The sequence below is a fragment of the Ostrinia nubilalis genome, chromosome 3 (genome assembly GCF_963855985.1).
Source record: "Ostrinia nubilalis chromosome 3, ilOstNubi1.1, whole genome shotgun sequence".
NCBI lineage: Eukaryota > Metazoa > Arthropoda > Insecta > Lepidoptera > Crambidae > Ostrinia > Ostrinia nubilalis.
In genome coordinates this window covers 3,213,614-3,237,133 of record NC_087090.1, presented here as the reverse complement: position 1 = coordinate 3,237,133, position 23,520 = coordinate 3,213,614, and the positions used below count along the sequence as shown (strand labels likewise).

The window sequence follows — 23,520 nt, the reverse complement described above, 5'->3', positions numbered from 1 at the left end:
AGTTCTTTATTTAGTGCTTTCTTCTTATGATATTTTCATTAATACAATGTAATTAAACTATTTTGAACCTTATGTCTTACACATAGAGTTCAAAATTAATTGAAGAAAAAATACAAATCATGGTAGCATGATGTGCCAGGAACTCTAAATAAATTCTAAAATAATAATCTTTACTTGCTTATGAACCAAATAGTATGAATTCATGGATAAAATTAATATTTTTTTCCGACGCGTATTAAAATTCGCCCGCTGTGTCCTGAAGAAAAATTTTTTTTCACCTACTTTTTTCAAAAAAAGTACCATACAATGGTATTATTTATAATCCTGATAAATGTAGCTTTCAGGACATATTTTTTTTATTAGATTATCTCCAGTGGTTTAAAAGTAAACGACGTTTATTTAAAAAAATACTTTTTGGATTTTGTGAACTTTACTCCATATTTCTATTTTTTTGTATGAAAAGGCAAAAAGTTTGTTCTAGAAATGAATTCGCCATCCTTTAATTATCCGAAAATGACACCACACTTGCCCTAATACCCATAGTTTTGAAGATATGGACCTTAAAGTGAAGCGCGGCAGAAGGAAACTTGCCCCCCCTCCCCCTGCTACCACAGGGGGGGCTCCCGATGTCTACCGACGGAAATCTACTCAGGAGCACCCAAAGAACAACTGGTGCAAAAATGAGCCTTCTATACCAAAGTGGAGGGGTTCTTGCACTAAATTCCCTACTACAATACTATTTTTCTATTAGTATCAAATACAAAATCTAGCAAGAAATCAAGATGTCCCACTACCGAGGTGGAGTTAATCAATACGTGCAAGTTATCTAATCTAATTGTTTTGGACTCACAAGTCAGGGGCAAATCTTATCACATGGAGATATTAGACACGTTTTTCTAACATCTCCGTTACTACTTCTACAATCTACAACTGAATGGGCATAAAAAACAGTTTTTGGACTGAATATTTAGTTTAGGGTGATTGATCATATTTTTGGTATAAACATCTAAAACGCATTCATTTTAATGTAAAAAAATATAATAATCATACACCCGTGTCGTAATAGAATAATTTATCTATGTACAGTCGACAGTAATTCAGACTAGATTTTTGTTGCAAACTCGCTCCTATTCCAACGGCTTAAGACACTACACCTTGATGTACTGTACTAATTACAATTGCCTCAAAAACAGCGTCAAACTATTCTGTAATCTATGATTTTTATCAAATTAATCTATTACACACGTTTTTCTATCGCGGAAATGAGTCTGCCTCTTATTTATCAACTTATTTTTTTAGCTAGTTATAATATTCTTACTAATGTTATAAAATACTGAAATAACTAATCAGTTTCCATAACAAAAAATAACTAATTTACCCAGACCCAAACTACGTAGAGCGCAAGCTCTACTGAGAAAGACATAATGTAAAGGACAACTTTACATTTTTCTCAGAGAGTATTATGATTATCACACCTCTGGTAGGAATCGAATCTGCAACTGCAGCTGTGTGTGTGTGCATTAAGCTTTTGTGTGACCCCATTAATCCTATGGTCTGACTGGAGATCAAAATGTATACTTTGAACTCTTTCATCACGCACACACAAATCAAAGTTAATATGGGCCCAATTACCCGTAGCTCTACCCTGTTAAGATTTTACATAAATGATGTGACTGTCTTTCATGTATAAGTAAATATAAATAAAACTACCCGGCATTGGAGGTAAACGCTTCCCATCAAATATTCATAGCGACATCGGCTACAGTGGCTCCCAAATTTAGTAGGCACCTTTCAACAAAACCAGCAGAAATTTCCAATAAATTCTAAATCGATGGCTAAGGTGAAGCGTATGTGCTCAGCACAAATAGCAGTTATTACCTACATTGAATTGTTTTGGAGGCATTTTCTGTACATCTGGGTAAACAGCGCATGCGTATTGGGCGTACCAGAGCCTAAGCCATGCATCTGTGATCCGGCGACAGCGAATATTACATATTTCAAGTTTAAAAATATACAGAAAGTATAACGTACAAATACAAACTTTTTCAGAGTTAAATTGCAGTGTTTGGATACGTGTTTTTTTTTTAATAATCGGAAATGAAGCGTAGAGAAAAGCTACTATTATTGTTTGTCTTGTCTCGCCCACGGCGAATTTTCATTATCTTTACTAACGCGCGTAAGTCGCATTTGCAACGCACTGCATAAGTGATGCCAACGCGCTACTAACGCGCGACTGCATCGCTACAAAAATTCGCCAAGGGCGAGGGCCCTTATAGATATGTAGGTAATGAAAACAAAAGTACCAGTTGAATATAGTCATACTTGTATCAATTACAGTTTGATTGACAAAGTAGACAACGATTCAGTAATACTGAAAGTAACCCTAGTTTTGAATAGGTATCTTTCTACAGAATAAGTAATTTAAAAGAGTTAATTGCATTTCATTGAAATATGAAATTGTTTAAAAGTACAGGTTCTGAAAGTTTTTGTTTTCTGAATTATTTTCAACTGTGTACGGTTATTGAATGCCAATTTAACAAATATTTCAAGAGTACCTGTTAGAAGATGATTAATTATGCTAACTTTTTTATTGGCGGTCAAGCTACAAGTCCTGGCTTCACAGGAGTAGCAGATTGCGTTGAACCAGAGGTAAGGAAGTAAGTGTTTCTACTTGCATCAATTGAGTCAATTGTGACTCATGTTTATGTTATGAATCTATTGTTACATTTCTATTTAGTGCTCTCTGTATAGAAAATAACCAAAAACATCGAGGTGATGAGGATTTTACATGAAGGTGCGAAGGTCGAAAACAATTATTGTGGTTATTAAAATCGATTTTTGGAAAAAAATCTAGTTTATCAGTTGAAATAAAATATGATAGACTTACAAACCCGTTTCCACTATAAATAAGTAAATAAATATGTAGTTATCAGATAATATTTAATCACTAAAAATAAAACGCATAAAATGTTTATAAATGCGTAAATAACGCTATTATGATTCTGTGCTCTATCAAAACCCGTGCTTTCATTACAAATTGTGCATTATCGCAAAAGGTTTTCATTTCGCGACCCATTAGTTACTGCTGCCTAATAGTTATCTATGCAAATCCATAGGCATGGCCTCCCAAACACAAATGTCATGCTAAAACTGCAAGACGATCTTTGATGATGCAGGCATGACGCACGTAAATAAGAAAATGCGAGTAGACTTTGTAACCTCCCATTCCAACTTAAAATGCTGTTAGGTTAAGACGTAACTCATATGTTACCGGCACTGCAATTTCTGTGTCCACGATCAACAACGCTTCAGAACTTAATCGGTGTGCATAATTCACATTCAAACTCTAAAACATCACTTGATCAACAAGGCTTGTTTATTCAAAAACTTATTAAACACTAAAATGTGACATGCTTAATCTTAATTAGGTCACTATTACTCGTGCCATCCGAAAGTAGAGCCGGCAAATGGCAAAGCTCCCGATTGATTTACCTGTAAGTGTTACATGGATGACATCAGCAAGGAACTAGACAAAGGAAGCGTGGGCCCGATGGGTTCCAGACCCAAAATCGTCCTCAAAATAGTCACGAGCACGACACGTTTTCATTCAGACTGCGCGTCAGTTCAACAGTGGCGCGGCACAGAAACTGCAGCCGGCGGGAGATGTACTTACGTGTGGAACGTCAATCTGCCATCGGGCGCGACGTGGAGATCAGCGCGGGCCGGCCAGGCCAGGAACTAGGAGTCGGGCCCTGCGGAGCCGCGGACACGCGAGTACGAGGAAGTAAGTCCGGGCCAACTGTCATCGGCACGGAAATCGGGCGGCGGCGGGCGCCGGCGGCGGCAGTACGCCTGCGCCGGGCGCCCGTCAACAGCCGGCCTGCAGCGACGCCCCACCCCTCTCCACCCCGCGCCTACCCTTTAAATCGAACGTCATATCCCGCCACCGCTCGCACCACCACCCCACCCGCTGTAATTTCTGAAAAGCGCTGACTACCTCGCGACCCTAAAAAATGCATTGCGTAACGGTTTTATAAATTCCACTGTTTGTCCGATCAATCCACCTGTATCGGTAAGACTATGGGTTCAGTTTAGGTAATTGCTGGCCCGTTCTGCCTTCACGAAAGTTTTTGTTCTTTGTTTTGGTGCGCGGGTTTTCTTCGTATTTGGGCGGATTTTCGTTGTTCTAATTCGCGGAATCGGCTGGAGTAGACGTCACTTTGTTATTAAGTTTGTCTCTGCTCATATCGGCGTCTCGAAAAAATTATTTATGTCAATTTCTTGAGATCTTGCTTTGAACTTAGAATTTGAACAAATTAAAGTTTTGAAAATTTCAATGCATGCAATTTGTTTTCACGATTGCTAAAAGTATTAGAAATCAAGGATAATTTCTGGTCATATCCAACTCTGAAACATGCGTAATATAATTTTTAAAATTTCACCCGCTAAATGAATTTTTTTTTACAAAATCGAATCTAAAAAACTATTTTTAGTCCGTTTTGAAAACATGGAGTACAAAATTATTAAAAAAAATAACTATCACGAAAATAAATACAAAAAAAAAAACATTAGTATAGGCCTGAGGAACAAAATGCACTATGGGTTGATTCTGGGCAACACTTGGTCCAGACCCTGGCACTATCCTATGAATCGAAAGCCAATCGAACGAATCGTCGTCGTGTCGTACGTTACGGGTTATTCCGTATTCGACCCATGACAACTCAACCCATTTCTTCACTCATCCCAAATTAGTATTCCTAGCTCAACCCATTACATAATTTCGTTATTCTACCCAAATGCATTCCTTACTCAACCCAAAGTAAATATACCAAAAATAATAAGTATGGATAGCAAAACAACATTTACTGTTTTTTCAGAAATTTAATAATGATAAATACATACTAGTATGTACATTTATTTATAATTAAATAAAAAACATCACCTACATGAAAAAAAATTAGTTATGAGTAGGTATGTTGATTAACTAAAATATATCAAAGATTTTATTTTATTTTAAGGTAAATACATTAACAAATTAAGAGGCTCAAAACTTATACCGCGGGATTAGCTGTCCACATTAATATTTTTATTATTTTTCTTTTGTCAACTCATACCGCTTGAAAAAAAACATAAAATACATTGTATTACATATTTGAAATATTTGTACATTCATGAACAAGTGTCTGGGAAAAAAATTATACGCCATAGCTTGGTTATACTGATTTAATAAAAAATCAAAGTCGTTTGATTTATAGTAGATTTATAGTGCATTTATAGTAGACTCTAATTAGTCATTATTTGATTTGTTTCCTTTTGTGAATAACGTTTTTCAAATATATTATTGTAACAGAACTCCTGCAGTTTTATTTAATAGAACGATCTTAACACAAAAGTTAACTGAGCTTAAATTTCTAAAAAATAACATATTTTTATTCTGACCGTCCATAAAAATCTTATATTTTTTAAATGGTTTTAAAATGGATTGAGCTAGGAATGTTTTTGGGGTGAATAAGGAACATAAAATTAAAAATTTGTTGTGGGTAGAGTGAGGAACAAAATTGGGTTGAGTAAGGAAAAAATAATAAGTGGGTTGAGTTGTCGTGGGACGAATACGGAATAACCCTACGTTGGGGTTACGAAGCGCGCATGGTGCTTTTGTTGATTTAGGACCTATAAATATACACATCACTACTTTCGAAATACATACGATATTTTAAATTCTTTTTCTATTTAATTTATAAGGATTTTATGTAATGTATTTCAGAACAAAATCTGAATTACCCTTAAATTTTGTTTTTTGTACGTGAATAACCCTCAACATTGTCACTGTCACTGAATTAACAAAAGATTATGAATGTACAAAATTTTGTAAAATTACCAATTCCAAATCATGCAAACTCTACCTTGAGTTCTTGTCGGCCCTCTCGAGTTCAAGGCAATACATTGTATCCTGGATCTATTAGTATCTGTATTTAAATTTATTTTTATAAGACTTTAAAATTCAAATAAGTTTCGGAGTTTCGCCTTTGGGTAACCAAAACACATTCCTACAAGAATTTTAACTTATTTTGCTGCGTAATGTTGACAATTCATTTAAAAAAGTTTATCGATACGATAGTCTGCCCGAAAATAGACTGGTGGTATAAATTAGGTCTATTTTTGTGTTTTACTCATTAATTTAACAAACTATAGTGTAATAAATATTTAAGTTTTTTTTTTTTTCAACAAATTGGCGTAGCATGTAGGTACCTGATTTCGATTTCAAAGTGAGTCGTCCTTGAAACCATTTTATTATGGTTTGTTATAAACTATCGTATTTGCCTACAATTTGAATATGAACTCGACTTTTCTTTGTGTTTTTGTTTGTTGTTTATATGCGTATACCTAATTTATTTCTGAAACCTACTACCTACTTAGTTATAGATAACGTACGCCTAGTCTAGGTAATTGAAAGGAGGAAATACATATCCCAATTCAAATATTTTTGTAATAAGAAGTAATGTTTTGATATTCAATACCTTAACGAGAAGAAATGTTAAGCATTCTTCGAAGGATCCGATCTGGTATATGAGAAAACCTAGATATTGGTAAAAACACGGGAAACGTCTGACATAAACTTCGTAGAAGTGTCAATTAATGTTTACCGACTTATCGATCCGTTACGCATCACTAGTGAAAGAACTCCCTGTTTAATAAACTTTCAGAAATGTGCTATTACTTAGGCCGAGTTGCACCACCTAACGTTGAACGTAACTATAACGATAACAATAAGCTATAACTATAAGACTGTAACTATAAGATACAAGGTGGACCGACGCCATCGTAAAGGTAGCAAGGAAGCGCTGGATGCAGGCCGCTACCAATCGATCAACGTGAAAAGCATTAGGGGAGGCCTATGTTCAGCAGTGGACGTCCTATGGCTGAAATGATGATGATGATGATAACGATAACCGGTGTTTTTTGTATAGAGTTTGACAGATTTTTGACGTTTGTCAAAGTTAAAGTAAGATGGTACAACCCAGCCTTAATATTTCAGAAGGCTGAAATTGATAAAGACATTAGCTAATTACCGGTTCGCAAATTATTTTATTCATCTTTGATCAGATAGTTTAATTGTGCGCGAATAAGTTATGTAAGACGGTAAATAATTATACTGAAGATCAGTGATAATGAAATCCAATTCTTTTGTTTAATTTTTACATCAAATTATAATTAGTTAATGAGTTGGAGAATTCAGGTACATACAAAGTGAACGTAAGTGTAAGTACATAATATTCTTAAACATTATGTTTCATCTCGCTAACCGTCATGTACACTAAGCTTAATTTAGGGCTAGTTAATTAGGTGAAATTTCTCATAACTTTGTTTACTTTTTAAGAGTCGTTCGCACTCGATAATGACGTATAAAATGGAAATATTACGCACATGAATGAAGCCTTCGCCATTCGTCTTATAAAACCGTCGTTCATTTTGAAAAGTTTATATTCATGTTAATTCCACATTTCTTAAGTTAATTCTATGCAAATTAACGTTATTTTTCCTATTAACTCGTCATTTAAATTACAAATATTTTTACGCACATTTCATGTTAAAAAAGCAGACAGGTTGCATGAAAAGTCCGTGCCGAAATACATTATTATTACACGCGTAAAAACCAACAGCATTCACGAATAGTTGACCCTGACATTTTGACATTTGGGTCGCGTTCCTATTGATTAATTTGTTATGTAAGATTTGCTAAAACCACACTAATTATAGGCATCATGCAAAAAAAAACACTCGAAAAATTCACTTATTTCACTTTTTCGTGATTTTTCAATCAGAAAAACTGACTGTGTCTGTTTATTACATTAGATTAGAAATAAGTTAATCATCGCCAAAAAGGCTATTAGATGGATATTTCATAGTACATATTATAATATAATAAACTGCACGAGAATAGCTTAGTAAAAAAGTTTTCATAAGCGGATAATCTGTTCCAAATGTTACGTACAAAAAATACAGTGAAGATTAAATTATAAACTTGGAAATCGTCTATAAATAGAGCCTATGTATTTTAAAGGTAAAGACTTGGTATATTAACAATATTTATATCATTTAAATATAGACTCTTTTCAGGACACTTATATAAAAAGTAAAGTAGAGTCCCCAATATAGCTTGTCCTATTACCACATCGAGCCCACATATTCCACAAAAAACTTTGTCCGCCGTAAAAAAAGAAAGAAATAAATAACTTTATTACAAGCAAAATAATTTAGAAACGAAGTCTGAGCTAAAAAAGTAGAGTCCACGCATTCTTGTCCATTAAATATTGATTCATTTATAATATTTTTTTCTCGTTTCTGAATTTACTCCTAGCTAATAATTTCTATTAATACCCGTTTATTCTCTGCTATTTAATTAAAATATAAATATTTAGGCAAATTTATTTAAACTTAAAATGTCATGTAGACACACATGCCAACAAGGTCGTGTAGTTCTAGTTTGGTGCAGATATGCCTATTTCCTGATTCCAAACTACTATGCCTACTTTCAAAAGAATCCGTGTACACCCCTCTCGCTCCAACAACCGGTTTCGGTATATTTCCATCTCGCTTTTGTGTTTAACGCATAACGACCATTTGCATTGACAGAACGCACTTTACATAATAAATAAAACCGGTCAGGCAGAAGCGAATTCTGAATAGATAGGCGGCTATCCTAATTTTCGTTTGATTAATTTTATATCAGATACAGGGCTGTGTAGAATTTAATTTATTTTAAATAGGATCTAGCAGCTTTATGCGGCTAAAGTTGAATACATGTTTATCTTCAAGAAAACAAATTAAAGAACCAGCTCTTCAGAAAGAAAAGAATCGAATTGAATTTTTTTTTTTTTTATGTGATAGGAGGCAAACGAGCAGACGGATCACCTGATGGTAAGTGATTACCGTCGCCCATAGACACCCGCAGACCCAGGGGCGTTACAGGTGCGTTGCCGGCCTTTAAGATAAAGATAAGATGAATAGAATAAGAATAAGAATACCTACTTAATTCAGCATAAAAAATACAGTTCATAACATTAACATTTTCGTGCCCTTCAAATATCAATATCTTCATCGTCTATATCTAATTTCATTGTTCAACTTTTTAATTTTGATGAACACGCCTACACACATTTTCGCAAAATAAATGACTAACTGCCACCCGGTATTCTCACGGAGTATCAAGTTGAAAACTAGTTTTTTTATTCAATTAAACTTTTCGATATTTTTCTATAAATAACTAAGCGAGTCGCGCGACGCCCTAAAAAAATGGCGAAATGTATCGAAACTAGTTGCGTCGCATCGTTCGACCTATTTATCGACATCTATTTCGGCAGCTGCATCGCTTGTTGCTGGCAACACTGACCCCGTTTCTGAACTAGTCGCCGCCTTTGTTTAGGTTCGTACAGTTTTGGGGAAAAACATTGTTTAAATTGTTCATTGATAAAAATGGTTACCCTAGTCATAGTCCACAATATGGTTGGATTTTTTGACATTCACAACGAAGAAGCTCTTGGCACGAATGTCACTGATGAAAAGAGATGATCAGGCTGAAGGTAGAAGCGATTTCGTGCCTAATTTATTAGTCATTTCGTTAAAACTGCGCTCAATTATATTTAAATCTAGAAGGTTATTAATTCAAACCTCAAGCTATCTACTGAAAGATATCAGCAATATTGAAACCATTCACAAAATTACGACGTAGTCAATGAATGAACTCTGAAACAAACATGAAAATCATTTTTTTTACCCGACTGCGCCAGAAGGTATTGCACTATTTTTACATCGCTGTGGGTTGTTACAGTTATCCAGTACATTTTGAACGATAAATCAGTGATAATTCCAACAAAGAATGCATCTGCGAATCATCCGAGGCTCAAAATAGTCCAGTAAAAAGTGGGCCGGGCCGAGCGGATTTTTAGTTATGTATTTGGTCCGACCTATAAAGTGATGTGCCGAGCATCGACTCAGTTAATTTATTATTGATATTTAAACGCGAACCGGACTACAACGCTGGCTGTGGGTGAGGGGTCGAATCCTGCTTGAGTGATGTGCACGAGTATTTGTCTTAATTCCTATTGACGTTTCCGTAGACGTTTAAATGTAGTCAGAAGACTTAAGGCTGATTTTTCAATCGTCAGATAACTTTTAAATGAAGAATAAACTTGTCATTTTGACATATTTCCCATACTGAAACTGTCAATGTGCCAAACTTATTCTTCAGTTAAAAGTTATCCGACGATTGAAAAATCAGCCCTTACTTATACTACCTACTTATCCAAATGTGTCTTTTTATGTCTATCAGTTATGTAATTGTACAGTATTATTCATTACAGAAACGAAAAATCGACATTCATTACCCATTTCATGAATATTATTCACATACACAGTACACAACGAAATTAGTCCGACATAAAAATTTCGACCAATCTGATTTCAAGAAATCGGTGAAAATTTGCGTTTTCCAATTTTCATGAAAACACTGTAATAAAACGGTATAAAGATTTCAGTATAATAATATTATAGAAAAACTTAGCTCAATTACCTTATCGATTTATTGATTACATATCGAAGACTGTCGATTCCTTGCGACACTACACATCACTACTGCACTTACAGACGCTCTACATTCGGTTATCTATGAATCCATCTATAATGGGGACACAAGTGTGACCCACTCAGCCGATGCAATGTAATGTAATTCAGTTTTTGGTGCTATTGAAAGATTATTTATTTTTATAGGTATTAACATGAACATATTTGAATGTATTACCACAGAATAATAATAAGTACTACGTACAGAAGTTTTACTTCGCGAAGGTATTTAAAAAAATGTATGCTCAATGTCATTAACAATGTGGTGTAATTTAGCTTGTCTCAAGAGTCAAGCAAGTTTGTCAGAAGTTTTGTTGACAAACGTCAGTGATCGGTACTGCGCCGAAGCTATAGGGCTGACTTCGGTAAAATGATGTGACGTGAGGTGCCAATCTGCAGAAAATGGCGGAGGAAATACATGATTTAGCATGAATTATCATGAATAATATTAACTACTTATTTACCTCTCAGTGTCTTCAGGCAACTTAAAAAAGTACATTCTGTGTTTTTATTATTATTTAGGCAGTTAAATACTGCACAGTATTTAGTACACCATTTTCTTTATTTTTTTCCATCATACACAAGAATACGCGTGCGTGAGTCAATGTTCGCTCGTATGTGAGGCCTTGTCGAATAGTACTCTTGTAGGGGGCAATCGTGCGTGTTTTGTTTTCGATGTAAACTCGCGGAGATGAACAGGCCTGGTATTACATAAATCACATAACCATTATATCTTTATGAATTTGATTTGACCTACTGTTTCTCTTTATTTCAGTTGGCCTATGTAAGTAGGTACTATCTTAATGCATTTTTTTCGTCAATCATTCGAAAAGTTTGACAATTGACAATTAAAATTTGTTGTATAATATGATTCTTATATTGTATTTTTTATACCTGTATCGTAATCTCATAATGCTTTTCTTGTTGTGCGAGTTTGCATAACTGAAATAACGTTCAATGGAAACTTTCTTCTTGAAAAAAATTTTCCCGAAAGTATTTTCGGGACAAATCGTCATTGAATTACCTTTACAATCTAGTTTCATTATTAAATTCTTTCAAATGCGCTTCAAAAGATTAAGGGCAGATGCCGTATAGACACAGAAGTGTGGGATGTATGTCACAAGTGGCGATTACGCCGATCTCCCTTTGTGCGCACGATTCGAATAATGGTCCATCAACAATGGGATAAAATGCAACTGTTTCTTTAACAACATTTAGCGTAAATGTCAGGTACCTAAACTACCGTAAGGCATATGATTTGTGAAATTAGTGTGACTTTACGTCAGTAACAGGAAAATCATTGGAAATGTCGAATTATTAGAGCTCTTTCAAATGCGGTCTTACAAACGGACGAAAAACGAACGTCTCAAAACGTCTAATTTGAAAGAGCCCTTAATGGTTTAGTTGTCCGAAAATGCGTCGTAACGATCTCTACATAAAGGTCAATCGAAAAGTGTACCTGTTGTCACTTAACTCATTCCGCAAAACATTAGTTATCTCAACTACAGTTGTTACATTCACTTTAATTAAAAATGTCATAAAAAAATTAAAATTAAAGTTATATTGTTTTGCATCACATTGCCTATTTTTAAAGCTTACAAGCTTCAGTAACAGATAATCGCAAGTTTGTTTATTTGTTTAACGTAGAACATTATGTATAGCCCTTATTGTAGACTATAACAAATTGGAGTCAGACTTAACGAGCCTTTCTTAATCGAGCCCCCTTAGTGTAAGATGTGGTGTCAAAGTAAGACTGATGTCAAGATGTCAGACAACTACGCCGTATCAACCGCTGATGGGATTTATTGGAAGACGTGTTTTAGCTGCCGAATGCTTTATTGCACTGATGATAAAAATGTTAGAACTAACAAAGTCCCAAATGTAGGTCAGGCGTAGCTGGCCAAAGTGCATGAATAAAATGCAAGTTAACAATAAATTAATTATAATAAAAATGTGCGAGTTGACTCGTACACTTAGAATCACGGCATTATATTACTTACCGTATCAGTTTGACTCAAGCCTACACAGTACCACCCAATAGTCAATGTAAAATAATACCGACCGGAATTATCCTGAGACAAACAAAGAAATGTTCAGAATCCATTGTTAGGTCGGATATTAGTTTGACAGCGAGCTATCAGGCCTGGGCAAACTTTACAGGGCGGCCCGGGTGCCACAAACAATATCGTTTGTAATTTGAACAGTATTAACTAGGCACTGACTCTGTTTGTCTATGATACGGATGATGTTCGAAAAGTAAATGCCTTGGGGAGAGCCCTACTTTGGAATTACACAGTTATTTGATCTAAATATTTATTTTGGACTAGCTGTGCCCAAGGATTTATGCGGTATTGCTAGGGAAAGTAACGAGTTAATTTCAAGCGTTTAAGATAAAAATACATTACAAAATTTAAAAAAATATGAATATATTCTTTTACGTTTGTAATTCTTATTTTTATTTTTTCTATTATTTTATTTTGGTGTCATAAAAATCGGAACACTCAAAAAAGCCCACCCGAACATACGACGCCGCGAGCTCAGTCTGCCTGTGACAAGCTTTACACAGCCTAAACATCAAGCTGTAAGTACTTTAATGTAGTACACATATTTAATGTCGCGTTTGAAACGTATTGTGCTCAGTTTCTGATAGAAAAAAGTAACAAATACATTTTAGACATACTTGATGTCAGTCCAAATCTAAACATAGAGACTAGCTAGTTGAAAATATGCCTACAATTTTGGATGTTTAAAGGATTTAAGTAAATCTCAATCGGGAATCGCTCCAACTATACACGTGTAGGATAATCTTCTTAATATAAATTTAGCTTTATAAAGGCAGTTTATCTGCCTACACTAATATTATAAAGAAGGGTAGATATAAATATAAGCCTGGAGGACGTAATCTTTTACCTTCTTATTTCATAAACTAAAACGGCCATATAACACTGAAAAATTGATATTTCTTCCTGCAAAGTAAAAAGACAGAAAGTGACAAGCAATTAACTGGATAAGGAAAAAATTACACATTTTTCAATTTTTTTCTGGGTAATTATTCACCAATAGAGATTGCCTTCAAAGTATGGAAATTAAAATAAAAAGTGTCACGAACCGACTTTGAGACAAATTGACAATAAGACTAGGCGCAGACCACCGATTTTTAGTTGACCGATAGTTGTGCCTGATTTTAAATTGTATGAAGAATCGGCCAAATCAAATCGGCGTAATATGCGCACTTCCATACATGCCCAATTGCCCATACTGATGAACTACCCGACTAAACTATCGGCCGACGAAAAATCGATGGTCTGCGCGTAGTCTAAGTCGTCTGTAGACTGTAATGCATACGTCTTAAATCTTCAGTGCATGCAATGCAAAAATGCAATTTAAGCACAAACCCATGAGCATGCAAATATACAATTTAAGCACAAAAGCATGACAATATACCATAGGATTCCTATCTATACCTTATATATCGCACCTTCCTATGATAGGAAGGTGCGATATATAAGGTATAGACCCCGGTCGACCGCTGGACTATTGTGGTGAACCTGCTTCTAATTAATTATTTTAGCTTGCCTAAAGGGGTGCACATTCATTTGCCTGTAGTATAATAGGGAGGGGAATGCTCATGCAAAGGAGACGAAATTTTTTTTTTATGCTAGACAAGGCAGGTATTTGACCGCAATCGCACCTGGTGAATAAGTGAGATGCAGTCTAGGATGGTACATATCTGCCCTGTAAGTGCTTATTCACTCTCGCCTTGAAAAGCCCGGATTATAGTCTTCGGGAAAAACAGCAGCAGGCAACAAATTCCAGTCCCGTTCGCATTATAAAAGAGTCATCGAAACGCTTAGTGCGAGCTGATGGAATGTCAACAACATAGGGATATGGTACGCTAACCTACGTCTGGTTCCCCGATGAAGGAAGGGGGCTGGTGGAATTAATTACAAATACATCCCAAATTACTAGTAATTCATCAAATAACGGTAAATACATAATATAATCGCATAGGTACCTACCCAATTAGTGCCCAAACCAAAATAAAACGTAGCCGTGATCTTGTCAACCCGTGCGCTTATCTATGCGTTCAAAATAAGCCGCGGGGCGGGGAGGGGCGCGCAAATGCGCGGTGCAAGCACAATGACTGCTAAAGATCGCATCCCGGGCCTAGCGCCGGCACGTGTAAGCACAGTGACGAATTTGGGGCGAGTTTCGATTTTTCAATCAAATTTTGTAGGGGAAACCTTCCCTTTTTAATATAAAAAAATAAATAAAGAAAAGCCAGTCCAAGTATACCATTTATTTTCATTTTTTATGTAAAATAAAATCTAAAACACCGTTGATGAAATGAAGGATTGCTTAGCAATTATTCAAAGTAACCAGTAAAAACGTAGTTTTTCAAAACGCAATTCCCTTTAAATTTTAGAAGCTTTTCGGGTAAGTAAAATTGGCACCTGAAACAGTCAAATGGAAATAACGTGTCTTTATTCATAAGAGTCATTTACAGATACCTACTTCCTTCAAAAATAACTTTAAATAATACATTCGAAAAATGTAAAGTAGCTGAATAAATTATTCGCGTAGGTACTTTACATTTTTAAACACACAAGAGTTATTGTTAAAAGTGTAAATAGGTTCCAAAAATAAATGACTGCGCGTAACTATTCCCCAAAAACAAAACACTGCGCGCTGCAGATGTGCGTCAGCGGAAACTTTACAATGCGGCCCTGTAATCGCATTGTGCGATAACGTCATTCACTCACACACGAAAAACGCATAGCCAAATTTCACGGATGTATTTTTCTAGATATCGTTGTTGTGTGCGTCGTAGCAGGTTGGAGTGGGACGGGTGTATGCGGTTGTGCGTTGGCGCGAGCGAGAGGCGTGCAGCGAGTTATATAACGCATTATTTTTATAATTAACAGGCAAAAATTGAGATACGGTGGCCCTGAGAGCGGCCACTGATCCCAGCGGACGAAATTTGCACTGATCAAATGTGGGCGGCCTCGGCTGGTTAGTTGCACGCCGATCGTAGTCGATAGATACTAGAAACAGGGTTGGCCGCGGCGGTTAGCGAGCGTGCAAAAAAAAAGAAGTTCTAAATTCAAACGATTTTTTGTCGTCAGCGCTTGCAGCTGTAGCTTGATTGTAGAGCCTTTGTCATAGAAACAGTTTTTTAATAATTAAAGCTAGAAACTGTACCTAACGAAATTAATCAAACGTTTATACCTAATGTTCATTGTCTTTCTATCATTTCATTTATTAGTTATGTAGAGTTTAAAATTAAAATTCGATCGAATTTATTGCGTAGGTATAATAGCTGTGCTTAGTAAAATCACACTAAATTCATACAACTTGTCTAAATAAACAATACCCAAAGTTATATGTATTTTTATCGCTTCATGCAAAAGTTATTAATATGATAACTACGAAATCAGCTCTATCATCATTTATTCATTCATTCCAATTACATATTAGTAGTAAAGTAAAGATTAAAACTCATGTGAATTAGAAAAACCCAATGAATTATAAAAGATAACCTATCGCGGAAATTATCTATGAAAAATATGTTGCATTTTGTACAAAATATAGTCACATCATTTATATCGATGTTGAATACGATATATTATCAAAGAAAGTAATTTTTATATTGCGGCACAGCCTAAAAGGCACAAAAGAGTAAAATACCGCTGATTAGTCATGTAATTATCTAGTTATTAATGTTTTACTTTTTAAAACAATGAATAAAAATTCTTTATAGACCCCGTAACAAAGAGTCGTCGTTACAAACTTGATTATCCAAAAATTATATAAATGAAAAACGTAGCTGAGGAAGTCTGGTAATTTTTACAAAATTCGTTTAGTAATTAAACGTGCCCGTGAAGTATGGCGGACGATTGGGAGCTGGAATAACAGAGGTTCGCAAAATTAATTAAATCAATAACCAGCGGTTTGTGTAACCCTGACCGAGCCCTGCGGCCGCCAAGGTTGGAAGGATCGGTAACTACGAAAATGTTAAAGGCAGCTGTCAAACACTGATCTGACAAAGGTTTTGCTCGTAGACAAACAGAAAATAGAACCTATTTCACCTATAGACTATCAGGAACTTATCTGTCATAAACTGAAATCTCGGGTAGAGTCATCTAGCAGGTAAACTCGTCAGAAATCGAAAACCTTTATTAGGTAGAAAGCGTTATTAAGTAAGGTAACAGTAACTATAACCAGTGTCGAGTTTGAATGACTTTTGACGTTTTTATAGTTAATTTAATATGATGCAACCCAGCCAAATAACTGGCCTTTAAAAATACGTAATTTTAAAGATAAATAGAATTGTACTGTACTATGCACCTGAAAATCTGAAAATAAATATGACGCGAATCATGATTCTACATAATTATGATAACGTCGTAGTTTTCGAAAATGAAAAACATCGCGTCACAACTAGCATAACATGTTCTTGGTTGGTGTAAACGTTTTTCAGTAATCATTTGCGTGCTATAATGTTTACAGTGTATTTTATAGTTAAAGTTAAGCTTTTCGCACCTCTTCCACTTTGCAAGTCAAGTCAGTGGAAACGATACTATACAAGATAACACCAGACACATTTTTGTTGCAAAGTGCAACCTTTTACAACTAAGGTGCCACAGTGTCAAGCTTGATGTGCTATTGTTTGTACTGAATAATGTCCAGGGTATAAGAAACAAGTTAGCTTTTGTTGAGTGTAATAAACAATTTAGATTAATTTCCTACATAGCATTAGTTAGAAAACAACACGATTCATATTATTTTTTTTACCTTACTAAGAGCTGACTCTACATCACTGCTGTAAAACTACACATTTTTTTCACTCTACGTTTCAGTGAACGTTGGACGAAATGGACTGAGGTGACATGGTTTGTCAGGTAAGTATGTAGGTTTTTTATACAAATGAAGTTTTATTGACGAATAACAGTGGTTATTAATTAAGCCTTCTGCTCTCTTTTTGTGTAGTCATAGGTTTTTTGTCAAAAAGTACACAAGTAATCGAAAAACCTTAATCAAATACAAGCAGTGATTTCAATTCTTACAAGAACAAAATCAGAGTGCAACATAAATCAAAAGCTTCGACCGCAAACTTTTAACAAGGGGCCTCTATCGCACTATTATGGTTTCTAGGAAAAGCAAACAAGATTCTGAGTCGGATTTTTGTTTCGTTTCGCGATAGTTTCTAATATCCTGTAGAAAGAACGAAGTCTACTAAACAGATAAGTTGGAGAAATATACAGATTCTAGAGAGATAAACTTTTGAACGTTAAAAATTACGAAGGTTTGTAAAAAAATCCTACATTTTTCGTAATAAAAAACTTTAGGACAATGGTTTACCTTATGTACCTTTGTTCATGTAAGATATTATTATGTATGTTACTATGCAAGTACATGACCATCGTCGTGAATATTAATAAATACCTATGTATATTTTTCATTGATTTTGTCATCATCGATTTCAGATTAACTGGACCTTTGAATGGAAAAAAACTTCTACGAATACAAAGTTGGAAGAACTTTAGACGCGCGACAATGTTAACTATTGGCATCGTCCTTGTTGTTAACCAAATCGTTTATATGAATATTTTTTAATAAATCAATATAAAATATACTTCAATGGATACGGGGAACCCAATCCCTCCTACGCATCGCTACAAGCAATGAGGGATTTCTTAAACAGTGATATCCTTCGTTGAAATGAATTCAATTCTGAAATGAATTAACGCCCGTATTTACAAACATTACTATGAGGTCTCACACTCCGCGTGGACGCACAGGGTCACACGCGAACCAATCACAAAGCCCAATTCAACGCTGTGCGTTCGATTTTCTGCTTCACTTCAGCAAGCATCGTTTGTGAATACGGGTGTTACTGTTTTAGCTTCGACTGTGCGCATACGTTCTAAAACTACATATATTGCATATTGAGACTCGCCAAGAGGCATATAAAAAACGAACATGTGTGTTCTCTTATTGTCTTGAGGCGTTTTTGAACTTGTGCGGCCATGAACTCGCTCGGTTACGTCACCCAGCTAAGGTTGCATAAGATTACACAAAACACTTCCTATTAACTTACCTACACAATGTTTCTAAACATAGTTAATTTAATGATAAAGGGATCTTGTGAAAAGTACATAAGAGAAAATGCGACGGCGTAGCGAGAGGAAAACTTTTGTGCGCGCCAATTTGGCGCTTATGTGAGTGGTGTAAAGGTGACAATGGCGTGGGCTAAGATAGATGAGCGCATAGTTACGTAAGTCGCTCGAATCAACGTTCACGGTCATGGCTCCGCAGCTGAAGCTGTCGAGATGAGGAAATATCCGAAAACCAGTTCGGAGTTGGATAAGAAATATCATTATTTTTTAAATTTTTGTTTACGTGCTTATTTGTTCACGTCTACGTTGGCATTTAGTCAAAAAACCTTAATGCCATCAAAATTCATCCATATTTATTATCAACTTGCTAGAAATAAATGTGAGAATAAATATTTATAGGTTATCTAAAATTAATTTTATAATTAGGTAAATCGTATTAAACAAAAGGCGGCTGAGTCCTAGTCCAAATTGGTGGTAGGTAAATTATATTTAAAAATCACGAGTATATAAGTTCGAGTTCAATAAAAAAACCTCAGATTATTTATCCATGAGGCTTTTCTAAGCCCTTAAGCACCCACTAAACACATAAAGAAATAAAACCCTAATCTCTCACTTACAAACCGTTTACATCTTCTATATATTATTTATTTATCAACGTAACAGGATACAGAATATAATGTAAAATAAATCCCCACATATCCCTTTACAGCTCATATAATATTGCAAACCTGGTAACACAGAAAAATACAACGAAAATATAATATTCCGTCGTCAACTGTCACCCGCAGTATATAAGATACACGTGTTCGTGATATTATAACACCCCTGGCATTATTTGGGTTATGTACTGTGTAGTATATAATGTGCCGAATCATAATGAAGAGTCTAGTTAGTACATTTTGATCCACATAATCAATAGGCCGTAGAATCGAGACCTGGCCGCCAGCGTCTCTATGGCAACCGGGTTTTGCTCTCAGGGACTCTTTAGGGGGCCTACAGACGGCGACTGCAGCGATGTTATGTAGTGGTGTAACTAAATAAAGTATATAGGTAACCCTTTAGTTTTACAAGTAAATAAATAAGACTTGTAAGGATGTAGTCTATATTTTAGTATTTTAAACCAAGTATCTCGCTCATTCTCTAATAGTGCCTTCTTAAAATATTTCCATATTAAAAAAGCGTAGTGTGTCTAACTCTTAATGTATTTGAAATTTTTGACTACACAATAAAATAAATGTAAAAAGTAACTCAACCCAAGTGTAAATAGCACAACAACAAATTAAATAGTGGTGTCTTTATTTCTTTTTTTTCGCGTAGGAAACGGTACCTAGATTACATTAAATAAGCTAGCATAAGGCTGACAAAGAAACAAAATTATTTATTCATATCAACAATGGGAAATAAGACACAAAAAAATTGTAAGAAGCAAATAAATAATAACTCTACAAAGTTCAACTGGTCAACCAAAGTTTTGGCCAACTAAAGGGGTAGACGACCAAAAGCCTGTCGTGTACGCCGAGCCTTAATAATTTAGGGACTCGAAAATCAGATAATTTCAACTCGAATATTGGTATAATAGGACATGTTTGGTCTGTATTACCTCATGTAATCATGATAGTAACTATTTTATATATGTATATTTTTAAGGATCTCCTTGAAAATTAAGTCCACATTATTAAAATCATGTAATTTTATAGCGTGTTCAATATCACAGTTGTGAAGCACACAATTATATCTAATTTTAAAATAATATGAAATTTGTTTTGAAATACTTTAAATTAATAATTCAAATCATATCAATTTGTACCACAAACAATTTAATGACTGTAAAAGTTAACTTAAAAAAGAAAAGTAAAAACGAAAACACCCTAGTTCTGAACTAATAAGGGCAAAAGTCAAAAACCTCACAAGGAAATAATAATCAAATTCAGTGGAGCCACTTGAAATAATAAATTGCTACAATAACAGCTGATCCCAAACAATCGCGCTAAGGAAAGAAACCAATCCGTGCGTTGACTTACTAAAACGGAGATAACCTACAATTCCACAAAGACTTCATATAAAAGTCATTTAGGATTTACCAGAGAGAAATATTCGGAAAAGTTAAAACAACAGCTACTAAAAAACCAATAAAAAATATAACCTAAAAACGCTGCCTTTTGGGCATATAATATTAGTTGAATATTAATTTTTATCTCTTACTAGCTTTCCGACCGCGGCTTCGCCCGCGTGGAATTTTGTCTGTCACAGAAAAACAATATCGCGCGCGTATTTGCTCACCGTTTAGACCTACCCTGGACTACGACACACATTTTAAAACCAAAATCAGCTCAATCGGCCCAGCCGTTCTCGAGTTTTAATCAGACTAACGAACATCAATTCATTTTTATTTATAGAAGATATAGAAGAAGATAGAAGAAGAAGAAGATAGATAGATAGATTTGTGTCTACTCTTCAATTAACTCAAATCAATTCAAAACTTAATTAATACTCGCTTTCAAAACAAAAAAAACTTTGACACGTCAAATATTCGAAAAGCCATTCACAACTCCGCACTCAATGTGTTAACAAACTCATAAACGAATACTCGTAGATTGCCAAAATGAGTGTCGCATCAAAATCAGTTTCTATCTGCGTTCTTTATATTGATGTGTGGATGCCAGCATCTAGCAACCGAGCGAGGCGGTGGTAGGTACGAAGTTCGGAGGCCCGGCGCGCACAAATAGCAAGCTGCGACTTGGCATACATTGTACTTTCCGGCCAGGGCCGCACTCTGCATTCGTCTAGGATTTATTGGAATTTCAAAAAAAATATTTGCACACTTTTGCTGCAAGCGTGCTACGGCGTAGTCGTCGTAGTAGGTTGCTACGAATGCGTAATGCAGAATGCATGCACGCTTTTCCGATTCCATTTTATTAAAGTACTTTGGAATGATAAAAATTGATCAACGAAGATTCGTAAAACAAAATTAAATTAAAAAATTAATTATGTTAAAATTTATTTAATTTTTAAGTACTTTAGAATGATAAAAATTGATCAACGAAGATTTGTAAAACATAATATTTTATCTTAATACATCGTTATAGGTGTAGGTAAATTTTATTGTTTGTCTGTAGATACTATCATAAAAGTATTATGAATCTGTCGATTCAGCGGCCCATCGAGTAATGAAGAGTACATAAATTCAAAACTGACAAACAAGTTGTTCCGATTTTATCTTACTTTACTTTTAGTTATATTTTCCCCAAGAAATATGTTTTCAATATATCTCTTTTTTTTAATTTCTGAAGATTTCAGCATATTTTCAGAAAAAAATAACCTAGTAACAGTAAAGAGGAAACAACCTGTTTTATTATGCTAAACAGAAATCCTGAAATTTAGTGTTTATCTCATTTTAACTTGATTTTGAGGTGTTCTCCCAAAATGTTTTAAAACAAACATTTTGGGAGAACACCTCAAAATCAAGTTAAAATGTATTATGCTAATAATGACACAGTTCATACAAAGCAAAAACACTCATCATGGGCTCGTCTGGCGAAAATCAAGTTGAGGATTTCTCGGAAAAGAGGCACGGTTCCCACAGGATGGTTCTCGGAAGGCGGCCGTGAGAGCTCATTGTGTCAGGATGCGGGTTATACCTACTTCAGATTAAACAAAGGTAATCCTATCTGACTAAACTAGCCCTTTAACTTATCAGGGAGGAACTTTAGTGTCTGCTTTTTCCAATATCATGGAAAGCCTATCAATGTTTAATTATGATACTCATCACAGACGCCTGTAATCAGTAATGCGCGAGAAACATTTTAATGCGCAATTTAACTCAGCTCAAATCGAAATACCTGGCGGAATATCGGACGACCTTCAAGTTGGGCGCCATTGAGGGAAATTGAAAAGAGCTCCAAATAAGCGGAGCTGAACACGTGCGGGGCTCGAAGGGCGCGGGGGGCGGTGTGCAGGGGGGGCGTCTCTATCGCAACGCGCCCACACGATCGCCATGGCTACGCGCCCGCGTCGAATGCGGCCCTGGGTGGCCTTGCAATGGTATGGGGAGGGCAATAGCCCCGTCTTGCAGGCTATCAATTCGCGCACGCCAACGTTTCTGGCGACGCTCTAAAAGTCTAAACAGCCAACGTTTTCCGCGTTAATGTACTAGCTAGAAGAGTGAATTTTTCAAGGCCGCCGGCGATTGCAGTCGAACAGAACGTGACCGCGGCCGGTTGATTCAACAGTTTTTATCGCCATTGTAATATTAGTTTTACTTTTTTGGACGTGGTTATATCTTACTATGATTATGTAGGAACAGCTCGTTACATTCTATTGTGGTGTTATTTATTAGTAACGACTTAGGAATTTTTATGTAGACGCTTCAATCGGGGGAGGATCTTCAGAAGACTCGATTGATTTGCTTTTATGAGTATTCAATGTCTATAATATCTATCACAGAACTTTTTCCTTTCCATAACAAAAAAATAAAATTTCATACGAAGCCTCGTCGCCACAGTAAAAAACTCATTTTTAATTACTTAATTTCCCTTAACCTTAAAATAAAAAGTAATGAGTGTCACGAAAGCAGAAGTCATCGTCCCGTTTCCACACCACGCAAATTCCATGGTTTTTAGTGGCCGACCCTAGCGGGCCCATTGAAACTTCTTATCCTGAACACAAACGGAACTCGAGATTGCGTGTAGACAAAACCTTACTATATCTAGGTGACAATGAAACCCTCCTTTACAATAGCTCCAATAGCTTCTACGAAACCTTATAACAAGTGGCGATATCT

The 23,520-nt window shown here is 35.4% G+C and overlaps 1 protein-coding gene across 3 annotated transcripts in view; it reads right to left on the bottom strand.

Moving 5' to 3' along the window:
- The window catches only part of LOC135087602 (zinc finger protein chinmo), a 115,601-nt gene that overhangs the window by 69,206 nt on the left and 22,875 nt on the right, over positions 1–23,520 (bottom strand). The window contains exon 1 of one of the 3 annotated variants that reach the window (XM_063982334.1): positions 3,674–3,758. The exons of the other annotated variants lie outside the window; for them this stretch is intronic. The gene's annotated coding sequence lies outside the window, so the exon portion shown is untranslated. Of the gene's footprint in view, positions 1–3,673; positions 3,759–23,520 lie in introns of those variants that run through there. 3 annotated transcript variants of the gene reach the window in all.